A 12,178-nucleotide genomic window follows, 5' to 3' on the forward strand; every position below is an offset into this window, starting at 1 on the left:
GGGCAAGAGGGTGGGGGGTTGTCAGTTGCTGTAACCAGCTCCTTCTTGTCCCCAGAATGAGCTCAGCCGTGCCAATTACAGACACAAAAGTGCAGAGAAGTCCTATTCCTACGCGATATGCGCCGGAATGAATGACAACCTGTGCATTCCGCTTCCGAAGGTTGAATAAGGGGCCTCCCCCGCCCCCCTCCTTCCGCACCGCTGTCTTGGCACCCTAAAATCCTAAACCACTCCGGCCTTACAGTGCGTCATTGGCGTCCGGTCTCATGAAGAAGGAAAGTTTTGCCATCTAATGTATTGGGCGAAATATGTTGTCAGCCTGCACTTATTCAATAGCAATCCATAGCAGAGTCTGGCTCGCTTTTTACCACACCCTGTCTCTCAATGTCTCAGAACTGGTTTTGCATAAATAGCGACACGTGCAGCAACACTCCTAGCACTCCGAGGTAAAGGTGCAAGCACGCGGCCAATGTGTATATAAATAATTATTGCATCTAGGTATACTGTGCAAGATAACGCAGCAGATTTATATGTAGATTTGGAAGGTCACGTGGGGCTGTGGAGGAGGCCGGCATTACGGGCGGGTGGGGGGTTGCGCTGCGGAAGGGATGGTGGGGAGGCGGGAGGGGTTTAATGGAAATATATATAAAATAAAGTAAACTTACTGTCACTGCCGAGACTCCCGAATCCCGCCGTCCTAGTTTTGAATTCCTGCAGCACTGTGCACATCATTGAGAAGGCGGCAGGCAGCCTCCCTCCCCCGCTGCGTTGTTGATTGGTCCGGCCACTGCCCCACCCGCGTCATTTTCTCTCAGTATGCTGCAGCATACAGAGAGAACCGCGAGAGTGGGCGGAGTTGCTCGAGGTCAGGGGGGAGCGGCTTTCCCACTGTTGTTAATACTGTCTATTTGGGCGGACTCAGGCTGCCCAAGCAGTCAGTATGAAGAACAGTGGGCAAGCCACTCCCCCCTGCCCTCGAGCAACTCCGCCCACCCCCAACCAGGAACTTCTGCGCAGCGGGAAAGCAGGGGGCGGCGCCCAAACGCCCCCATAGAGCAGCCGCCGCTGTCTTGCATATCAAACCGCAAGACCACATCTCCCCTGCCTTGAAAACCCTGCATTGGTTACCAGTTGCCAGAAGATCCACGTTCAAGCTGCTTTGTATCACCCACAAAGCAATACACGGAATAGGACCACTCTTCATCAGGAATAAAATCACCAAACACATTCAACAAAGGAACCACCGCTCTAAAGGAGCATCTCGCCTCAAAATCCCACCATACAAGAAAAAAACCATGGGTGGCACATCCTTCTCTGTTCAAGCAGCCAACCTATGAAACTCTTTACCCCCCAATATAAGGTCCACCGACAACCACCTTATCTTCAGAAAACTACTCAAGATTTGGCTCTTCCATTATGTAAGCTCCATACGCAAACAGAAATTTACAGCATATCCCTCTGTATAGAAGCATTTGTTTTCACTATAGATATGTACCTATCTTTGTGTATTACTTTGTATAAACATGTAAAATAATATTATGTTAAGAGAAAAAATAATAATAAATCATTAAAATCATCTTTGGTCTACATGTACACACTTCCATTGTGCATCTATGTACCTTCCATGTACTTGGATCTGTGTGTCTGTTACTTTTCTCCTGAAAAAGCATATCCAATGCAGTACCCTATTTCTCATCCTGTGCCTCTATCAATATCTTTAATCTACATATACTTACCTCCTTTATGTATCTATATACTTTCAATGTACTTATGGAACTATATATTTATCACTTTCTTCAAATTTAGCATTTCCAATGCACTACCACATTTCTCAGCCTATACTTCGCTCAATATATCTACTAGCCCAACCTTCCGACTCATCTCAAACTTCTTTCTACTACTCCTTCCAATGCACTACCCTATCTCTCGTTCCATACATCTATCAATACATCCTCTACATCCACTCTCTCATTTATCCCAAACCCCATACCACTACTATGATCGTCAAAAAAAAAATCCTTCACTCTTATATCCCTCCACTATCCTTTTCAATCAATATTAACAGACTAACATGTTCACTTCTCAAATTCCATACTCAACTATATTAATATACAACCCAAATAACTGAATAACATATCCACTACTCAAATTACTTCATATTTATACTATACTAATTTTCAACACTAATCCTTTATGGGTTCCGGAGTGGGGTGCTACTCCCCAGAAAAGCGCTTCAACACCAATCAGGGGAACAAGTGCTATATGAATGAAAATCTTTCTTCCCCTTTTATCCCTCTGCTACTCTTCTCACTCAAAGCAACTGACTAATATCCACCACTGAAATTACTTCACATTTCACCATATTAATTCACCACTAATCCTTTATAGGCTTCCTGAATAGCGTGCGTCAACAAGCGCTATATAAATACAAACCTTTGTCCTTCTCTATCCTTCTGCTATCATTCCAAATCCAAATAACTGACTAACCTATCCACCACTTAAAATGTACTTGCATGTTTCACTATACTAATTCAACACTAATCCTCTATGGGTCCCGGAGTAGCGTGCTACTCGCCGAAAAAGCGCTTTGACGCCTCGTCAGGAGTAGTAAGCGCTATATAAATGCAATTACAATGCAATACAATACAATAAAGATAAGAAACCTTTTGCGACAAAAAGAAAGCAGGCGAGCCCGTCCAAGTGGGCTGTCTGAAAAAGCCAAAAGTACACGTCATAAAAAGCTCTTTTCCAGTGGTTGGTCACCATTTAGCATAAACGGTGACGTGGCGCCAGCTAATGGAAAAGAGGGGTGGAGCTTAAAGCCCTTTACAGAAGTTACACTAAATCATTAAATCTTGCTGAGCGAGCTACGCATGTGCGCAGCCATGCTAGCCGAGACCTAAAAAAAGCAATGAAAGAAATCATAATACTGGCCTCCATGTCTTTATTAAAATCTAGCCTTTCTGACACCAGGGCTAGGAACAACTCAATTCTATTTCAGGGCAGGAGTCTCCGATTATGCTAGTCTCATTTTTTTATTTAAAAATGCCCAGCAGCCATGTAAACAAGCATTAGAAATGCAATCGGGCTCGGATTTATTTGAGTTTGAGCTAATGGCATTGTAAATGCCAATGTATTGTTGCTATGTGTTATGGAGTGTGTTCATGTGATGTGTACTGCCAGTGATCTCCTTGTGAGTGTGAGAATATTGCACCGTTACTGCCTGTGATGTCCTTCCTGTGAGTGTGAGAAGCTTGCACCTCTGCTGCCTGTGGTCTCCTTGTGAGTGTAAGAAGCTTGCACTGCTGCTGCCTGTGATGTCGTTCTTGTGAGTGGGAGAAGATTGCACCTCAGCTGCCTGTGGTCTCCTTGTGAGTGTAAGAAGCTTGCACAGCTGCTGCCTGTGATGTCCTCCTCACTACTCTACTCACTACTCTACTCACTACTCTACTCACTACTCGGCACTCACTACTCTGCACTCACTACTCTACTCACTACTCTGCACTCACTACTCTACTCACTACTCTGCACTCACTACTCACTACTCTACTCACTACTCACTACTCTGCACTCACTACTCTACTCACTACTCACTACTCTACTCTCACTACTCTACTCACTACTCACTACTCTACTCACTACTCTACTCACTACTCTACTCACTACTCTACTCACTACTCGGCACTCACTACTCTGCACTCACTACTCTACTCACTACTCTGCACTCACTACTCTACTCACTACTCTGCACTCACTACTCACTACTCTACTCACTACTCACTACTCTGCACTCACTACTCTACTCACTACTCACTACTCTACTCTCACTACTCTACTCACTACTCACTACTCTACTCACTACTCTACTCACTACTCTACTCACTACTCTACTCACTACTCTGCACCCACTACTCACTACTCTACTCACTACTCTACTCACTACTCTACTACTCTACTCACTACTCTACTCACTACTCTGCACTCACTACTCTACTCACTACTCCACTCACTACTCACTACTCTACTCAAAAGCTAAAAATAACACCTTGTGTAAAGCAACTCGTGCACAATTTCTTTGCAATGGCTATTAACTACACTATGTGTGACTGGGGGCAATCACTGTAAAGGATGGGGCAGTGGATGCAAAATACATGTTACGTGGCACTGTTAAATGCTACTAATGGATGCAAGCCCACTACAAAAATCAATGAGGTAACCATGCCAAAAGATCGTTCCTGAGTGTCACCAGCTAACAGAAACTGTGTAATTTTATGATGGATAAGATACTGCAAAAACTGACGAGGCAATACCTGACAAGTAAACATCTAGTAATGACCCCTTCCTCAACCGACCCCAAAACGTTCTTGAGCCTCTGTGAAGTGCACTTAAACATTGGATTGCTAACATATGGTTCTGGGTATTAAGCCTGCACTTCGAAACCCAGAAGTACCTGGTGTGAGCAGAGGTTCCCGAACCTTGAACCAGGTTTACTAGGACCTCCATTAAAATGGTCAAGAGTTGAAATCACAGAGTAGCATACCCATCCAGCACCAGTAATTATAGTCACCCATGCGTGCCTCATGGGGAGGTAGCCATATACTTCAAAGTATATGGCGAAATGTTAAAATCCTTCATCAAACAGATCAGGTAGAGATGAGAGAAATTCACAAGTCGGTGCTCCCGACTGACTCACAAAATGATTGTTTGACACAGGAAACGCCAGCCATGGGTTCTGAAAACGTAAGGCGTGTATGTGTTAAATATCGAGAACTTTAGCACCAGGAGAGTGGGGATGTAAGACTTAACGATGCACGCACCTCTAACTATATGGCAAACAATACGATTACAAGCACGCAGAGAGCGCTGCATTAAAATGGTACTTGATGTTAAGGGTGCCTTCTGGAATAGAAGGGAAGGTTTGGACAAATCAATTTATTGTAGCAATTTCGTGTGCCACCGATGTTATTACCCGTCTGCACAGGTCTATATACAGTTACGTCCAAGTAATTGCTCCATCTATGTGACATTTACAATGCAGCATGACAGGTTGTCTTTTAACCAATTTGCAAAAAAAATATTGTCGCCTTTTCACTAAAAAGAAATCTCGGCACCGGAAATCTCTCAAAAACACATGTTCTGATGCTCCCATTTAAATTGGCTGCTCCAGCCGTAAGACGGCAGCACAGACATGTACACAAACGGAGGGGGTTGAAGAGAAGTGTTGAATTTCAGGCTAACGCATTTTTTCTATCTGGGAAATTGCATGTGGCGAGATGTGCCAGGCTCAGATTGCAGCTCTCCCAGGCACAGTTGATAAACACCTTTTGTCTTTCACAATACATTTCACGGAAAAAATGTCAAGAAAAGGCGTGAAACCAGAACAGGTCTGCGCAAACCACAAGTACAAGCATCAACTGTAACAGACTGCTTTACTGTGTCACTTTCATGCCACTATTCAAGATGACAGAGATATGGGTTTTAAAGTGCAGTGACATACAGATCCGAGTATCAACATAAGTTGATAACACCTTAAAATGCGGTAGCATGCCTACAACAGTTCGAAAATACAACTCGGTAGTTCATTACGTCGGTAGTTCATTGCGTCCATTCGGTTTTAAACAAAACCTGTGTAATGTTCACCCCACTGGAGCATCTTGGCATAATATAACAGCTGTTCGTTGTTATCCCCACTCAATGGTACCCATTTTACTGAGGTGAGAGGACACGCCAGGATTCAAACCGTACCCTCGGGGTAAAACACTGATTACGGATGCGGGTGCATTTAGTCGATTCAGCAGCCAGGTCCAGCGAAAGTGCAACGCGTTAAAGCGAAAAGAAAAAACAAGCATTGGAAATGCAATAGGTCTCGCACCATTAGAGTTAGTGCTTTTAGAATTGTTTATGGTTTTTTTTGTAAATGTTTAGCATTTTTGTTTCCTGTAGCCAATGCTAAAGTATTACAAATAAAAAAAGCCATAAACATTTCTAAAAGCTCTAACTGAAATGGTCTGAGAACTATTGCACTGTGTGAGGGTGAGGGTGAGTGAGGGTGAGGGTGAGTGAGGGTGAGTGAGGGTGAGGGGTTGAGGGTGAGTGAGGGTGAGGGGTTGAGGTTGAGGGTGAGGTGTTGAGGGTGAGTGAAGGTGAGTGAGGGTGAGGGTGAGGGTGAGTGAGGTGTTGAGGGTGAGTGAGGGTGAGGGTGAGTGAGGGTGAGGGTGAGTGAGGGTGAGGGGTTTTGGGTGGGTGAGGGGGAGTAGTTGAGGCTGAGTGAGGGTGAGTGAGAGTGAGGGTGAGTGAGGGGTTGAGGGTGAGGGGTTGAGGGTGAGTGAGTGAGGGTGAGGGGTTGAGGGTGAGTGAGGGTGAGGGGTTGAGGGTGAGTGAGGGGTTGAGGGTGAGGGGTTGAGGGTGAGTGAGGGTTTGAGGGTGAGGGGTTGAGGGTGAGGGAGGGTGAGTGAGGGTGTGGGGGGGAGGGGTCGAGGGGGAGGGGTTGAGGGTGAGTGAGGGTGAGTGAGTGAGGGTGAGGGGTTGAGGGTGAGTGAGGGTGAGGGTGAGGGTGAGTGAGGGTGAGTGAGGGTGAGGGGTTGAGGGTGAGTGAAGATGAGTGAGAGTGAGGAAGATCACCTGCCAATGTGAGCCCAGCATTCACTCGAAAACTGAACTCCAGTTGTCTTACAGGAAGTATGCAGCGGGCGTAGATAAATGGGTGAACAGTTGCGACAGTCAGAGAAAGTGTATCAGGCCCTGCGAAGATTATATTTCTATAAAGCGTACTGGAGCTTTACAAGGCCCCTTACTATGTCAAACTCAACCCTACTTGTTGGGCCCTCCGAAGGAGGTGAGGCTGGGTTGGAACAGAGGGAATTGAATCAGTAATTCGAAATAGTGCTCCCAGACATGTCACCTTGGCGCTAGGCAGGAGTAAGTACGCCATCTCTGCAAAGAATGCTCATCAAACCAGAAGGCAAAATGAATATAGTTTCTACCCTGGGAGTCATCCATTAATTCTATTTTAAAGTGCCCCAGAAGTAAGGCAATGCAAGAACTCAGTTAAAGACGGTGCGAGATAACTGTATTCTAAACTTTTTTTTCCAAACAAAAGGGGGCAAGAATTGTTCAGTTACAAAACAGCTGAACGAACTGCACTGTGCGAGTTCTTTGCTACCCATATCTTTGCGAGTTATAAGTCTACTTGGTAAAGTGCACTTCAAATTAATATTTTAAAATCGAACTTACGTTTAGGGTGCGTTTACAAGCGTGTGACAGATTCTAGCAGTTGCAGCAAATGAATATTGATACAAAAACAAATTCTTCACTTTTCTAGGGTAAAAACAAATATTTTTTTCTGTGGGGCTCGTAAAATAGAGCATGGAAAAATAAGGCTGCGCCTGAATTTAAATGAATAAAAGCCCTCACAGCGCTAAAAACAGGCATCCGTAAGGAAGAGTCGCCCACACCGTGAAACATAAAAGGGTATGCAGGGCTCTGGAAGTGTATGCTACCTCTCACATACGTACATTTTATTTAGTTCGTCCACGGACGTTATTGTATTCGAGAACACAGTGCATTGTTTCTCACAGCAAACCAGACAGCAATAGACACGGCAGTGCCATGTTATTACTACTCATTGAAATGACGTTGCAGACACAGCAGCTGGTTTAATAGATTGCCTTTTATTATATGGGTATGTAAATAGGGGGTTGCCTTACACGTCATTGTAGAGGCTGCCATGGTTTTATAAAACACATCCTTGCCCTCTCCGTCCCCTTAAAGAGGGCCGATGGCCAGCCCGGACCAGCAGCAAGTGCTCTTGGACTCCAGTCCGGTGAGGAGGAGAAGCAGCTCAAACACAAGGCTTCGAATAAAAAAAAATGCGACACGGCGGGCAGGGGAGGGGGCGGAGCGGGTAAAATAAACAAACGAGACGGAGGGAAGAGAGGGGAGGGGGGAGGAGAAATGCGACACGGCGAGAAGGGGAGGGGGCGGAGCGGGTTAAATTAAACAAACACAGCTGGTTTAATAGATTGCCTTTTATTATATGGGTATGTAAATAGGGGGTTGCCTTACACGTCATTGTAGAGGCTGCCATGGTTTTATAAAACACATCCTTGCCCTCTCCGTCCCCTTAAAGAGGGCCGATGGCCAGCCCGGACCAGCAGCAAGTGCTCTTGGACTCCAGTCCGGTGAGGAGGAGAAGCAGCTCAAACACTAGGCTTTGAATAAAAAAAAATGCGACACGGCGGGCAGGGGAGGGGGCGGAGCGGGTAAAATAAACAAACGAGACGGAGGGAAGAGAGGGGAGGGGGGAGGAGAAATGCGACACGGCGGGAAGGGGAGGGGGCGGAGCGGGTTAAATTAAACAAACAAGACGGACGGAGGAGAGGGGAGGGGGGAGGAGAAATGCCTCACGGCGGGAAGGGGAGGGGGCGGAGCGGGTAAAACAAGACGGACGTGCACGCGCTTTTAAGCTCAATGCGCATGCGCATTGAGCTTAAAAGTCACGGGCACTGCAAGGAATCGCCACGATTCCTTGCAGTGGATAAGCCCCCATAGTCTCGCTTGCTCGATGCGCATGCGCATCGACAGGCGAGACCTAAAAAGTACATGGACGAAAAAAATACCAACTTCTAAGAAGTGCAGCAAGAGTCATTTCAAACTGCCCATTCAACCAAGATATAAGCCTTACATTGAGAAACAGACAGCAGCCCACTGGCTTTCTTCTTAAAAGGAAAAGGCGGTCTCAGTCCAACATTGTTAACAGCTCGAAGTCAACATATTTTCACATCGAGGGAGAAGTTCCCTGCACTAATATCACTGCTCCTCACTGGTGAGATGACCTGCCGTGCAGGCAGTGTGGCAGCCAGAAACTCAGCACACTGACTGCAGCAACCTCTGCATTATGCGCTGCGCTTCCCACGACAACTGCTCGAACGGCATTCACAATATAGGCATCACCATATTGTGGACAAACTGCTCTGTAATAAACAGTTTAAGAGACTCAGCAGTTTCATGGGCATGGAATGCATCAGATGAGCAGCCGATCTCATTTATAAAGCACTGCACGGGGACCCAGAGGGTTGCAGTGCAATAAATAAACACAGCGGACAAGTGTGACTCGAACATCGAACCATGTCCAGCTGTAATATGATGTCATTTGGGAATCACACGCTTGTCTGGGAACCACACATGGGCATCCTTTGCGCTCTGTGTTTGATGCTGACGAGTGGTTAACAAGGCACCGTAGACTTAGAAAAACAAGGTGATGGCAAATAAAACACGCCGCAATCTACATAGGTGTTTTTGTTTATTGCGACAATCTCTGTTAAACTCTACCATATTGAAGGGAGGAGAAAACAGCTACGGAAATCACGTCTCGCAGAGAAGAGGCAAATGTTCGTGCAACAACAGAAATATCTTTTCAGAAATCTTGACCGACTGCGCACTTTTATTTTAGAAGACACGCGGATTGGCAAGGCAAGGGTGCTTGTATGCGAGGTTTCTTAAAAAATACTTTGCCTGCCCTTGAAGCTACAGGAAACTTCTTTCCATTATCTCCGCCGTGAACGCGGCACCCTGACAGCTCCTAATTAAAATGAATGGACTGCCGTGCACGAAAGATAAATGTTAAACGCGCGCATGATAGATGCAATGCAATGGTGAACGCGCTCGCACCATCTGGATTGCATTACACGGGCACTCTGACAGCTCCTAATTAAGATTAATCACTCTGCCGTGCTCGTTCGCGCACAGAATATGCCATGAAACTAACGTCAATGACGGACAAAAAGTAAATATAGCCTATCACGTCAAGGCTACTACATAGACAGCACAGTGAAGACGAATCACTAGGCACATGCCATAAAACACTAAGGAATGTGTCTGGCCAGAGCCCTAGAGATACTTTTTTTTTTCTTTAACATTAGGAGCTCGAAGCTCCGCCCCACTTCGTGTTGCGAAGGCCGAGCCCTAAAAACTACATTACCCAGAAACACTTGGGTCATAACCATAGAGTCTATACTATAAATAGTCATGTAGACAATCCCACCTCCTCTTTCTTTGCTGCTCCGCAGCCAGTTAAGTGCTTTCATCTTTTATTACTTCCTTACTTGTTGAATTGCATGTGTTTTGTTAGCGCTTTGCTCGCGCTGTCTGCCGCACTGTTGTGCGCTTATCCCGCGCTGTTGTTGCCTTTCGTCGCGTCTTCTCTGCTCGACCGGCGCTCGCGGCAGGGAGCGTGTGTCACCTCCCAGGGTCAGGGCGCGTGCCGCCTGTGTACCGTTTCATTGTGGAGTGGAGTGTTTGGGGTGGAGTTGCCTTGCGTGCGTCTTGCGCGAGCTGTTCCCGGGCTGTGAGGCCAGCCGGTTACCGCGCATGCGCGGCTTGCCTTCCTCTCGCGCTGGTATTTGTTTACAGTGCAGCGCCGGCTTTCAGAGTTCGGCAGAAGGATGCACACGCCCACGACCTCACAGCTGACCCCCTTTGACACCGGAGCTTCGGATAGACCCTGGGGTGCTAAAGAATTTCCGCCCCATCTCACTGCTCCCAGCCCCCGCGAAGATGCTAGAAATCCATCTGAATAAACATCTTGCTGCCTTCGTGGAAAATTCTGGCTGTTTGGACCCTTCCCAGCATGGATTCAGGAGGGAACATAGTACAGAGTCTGCCCTCACCATAGTACTGGATAATATCCGCATGTGTGTGGATGGGGGGCAGACCTCCCTCCTGATCCTCTTAGACCTTACTGCCGCCTTCGATACCCTCTCTCCCTCAGTGCTAACATCTCGCCTGAGGGAGATTGGGGTTCAGGGGGAGGCACTGGCTCTACTCACTCCTTTCCTCGACAAGCGAGAGCAAAGAGTGAATCTGGGTAGGTTTCTATCTCCATCCCTGTCTGTGCAATGTGGGGTCCCTCAGGGGTCGGCGCTTAGCCCAACCCTTTTTAACATCTATGTGACCCCCCTTGCCAGACTTATTAGATCTTTTGGGATGGAGGTAGTTTCCTATGCGGATGACACCCAGATCCTCGTCTCTCTCTCCCGGTCAGTTACTACGACTGCCTCCAATTTTAGATCTTGTATGGAGGCGGTTGGACAGTGGATGATTCACAATTCACTGAAACTGAATGGGGAGAAGACTGAGGTGATGGTGTTTGGAGGCAAGGAGGAGGTATGGTCAACTGACTGGTGGCCGGACTCACTTGGAGCATGTCCTGTCCCTGCGTCATCTGCTAAAAATCTTGGGGTGGTGATCGATCCTTCCCTCAGTATGTGTCAACAGGTAAACAGGACTATTGCCACCTGCTGGGGCGTTCTACGCATACTGAGGAAGATTAGGCACTACCTTTCACAGCAGGCTAGGAAACAACTGGCAGTGGCCCTAGTGGGCTCTCGTCGGGACTACTGCAATGCGCTGTACGCGGGACTGAATAAAAGCCTGCTGCAGCGCTTGCAGGTGGTCCAGAATGCAGCGGCCAGGTTCGCTCTGGATCTGCCTCGGGGCACCTCGGCCACGCTGGCCAGGAAACGGCTCCATTGGCTCCCAATGGAGGACCGCATTCTGTTCAAAACCCTGTGCTTAATGTATAGGACCTTAGCAAAAAATAGCTCCATAGAAATCGGATCTATCCTGTCCTGCTATAGTCCTTGCAGGAACTTACGTTCCTCTAATCAGGCTCGTCTATCAGTCCCGCGTATCAGAAAAGCTCGATGGGGAGGTAAAGCCTTCTCCAATCTTGCACCCAAGTGGTGGAACGGTCTTCCCATGGAATTGAGGTCCCTCCCCACTCTGCAGCTTTTCAGAAAAGCCCTGAAGACCCGTCTCTTCGCGCTCGCATATGCATAGTCTGATCTGCCATCTTTTCTGATTTATTTTGATAGGCGCCTTGACACCTTAGGGTTTTAGTTGCGCGGTACAAATTATCTTCAATTCAATTCAATAGAGTCCTGGTTGTATAATTTGCATAGGCTTTGCCGAGAGTGAGCATTTTTGAGTTGTCACCAAGCCTCCCTCCACCCTCTAACAGTTTTTAGACGCAGTTTTTTCTGCCTTGTCTTGCTTGCTGCGAGGTTTTTTTCACTCCCTCAGACTTTGCCACTGGCATACAGGATATTCTAGTCACCAAGTGGGCATTTTGATTACACACTACCAGTGTGCCATGAGTGATTCCTATTACTATGAGGAG

Source organism: Lissotriton vulgaris, chromosome 10 (genome assembly GCF_964263255.1).
Source record: "Lissotriton vulgaris chromosome 10, aLisVul1.2, whole genome shotgun sequence".
Lineage (NCBI taxonomy): Eukaryota > Metazoa > Chordata > Amphibia > Caudata > Salamandridae > Lissotriton > Lissotriton vulgaris.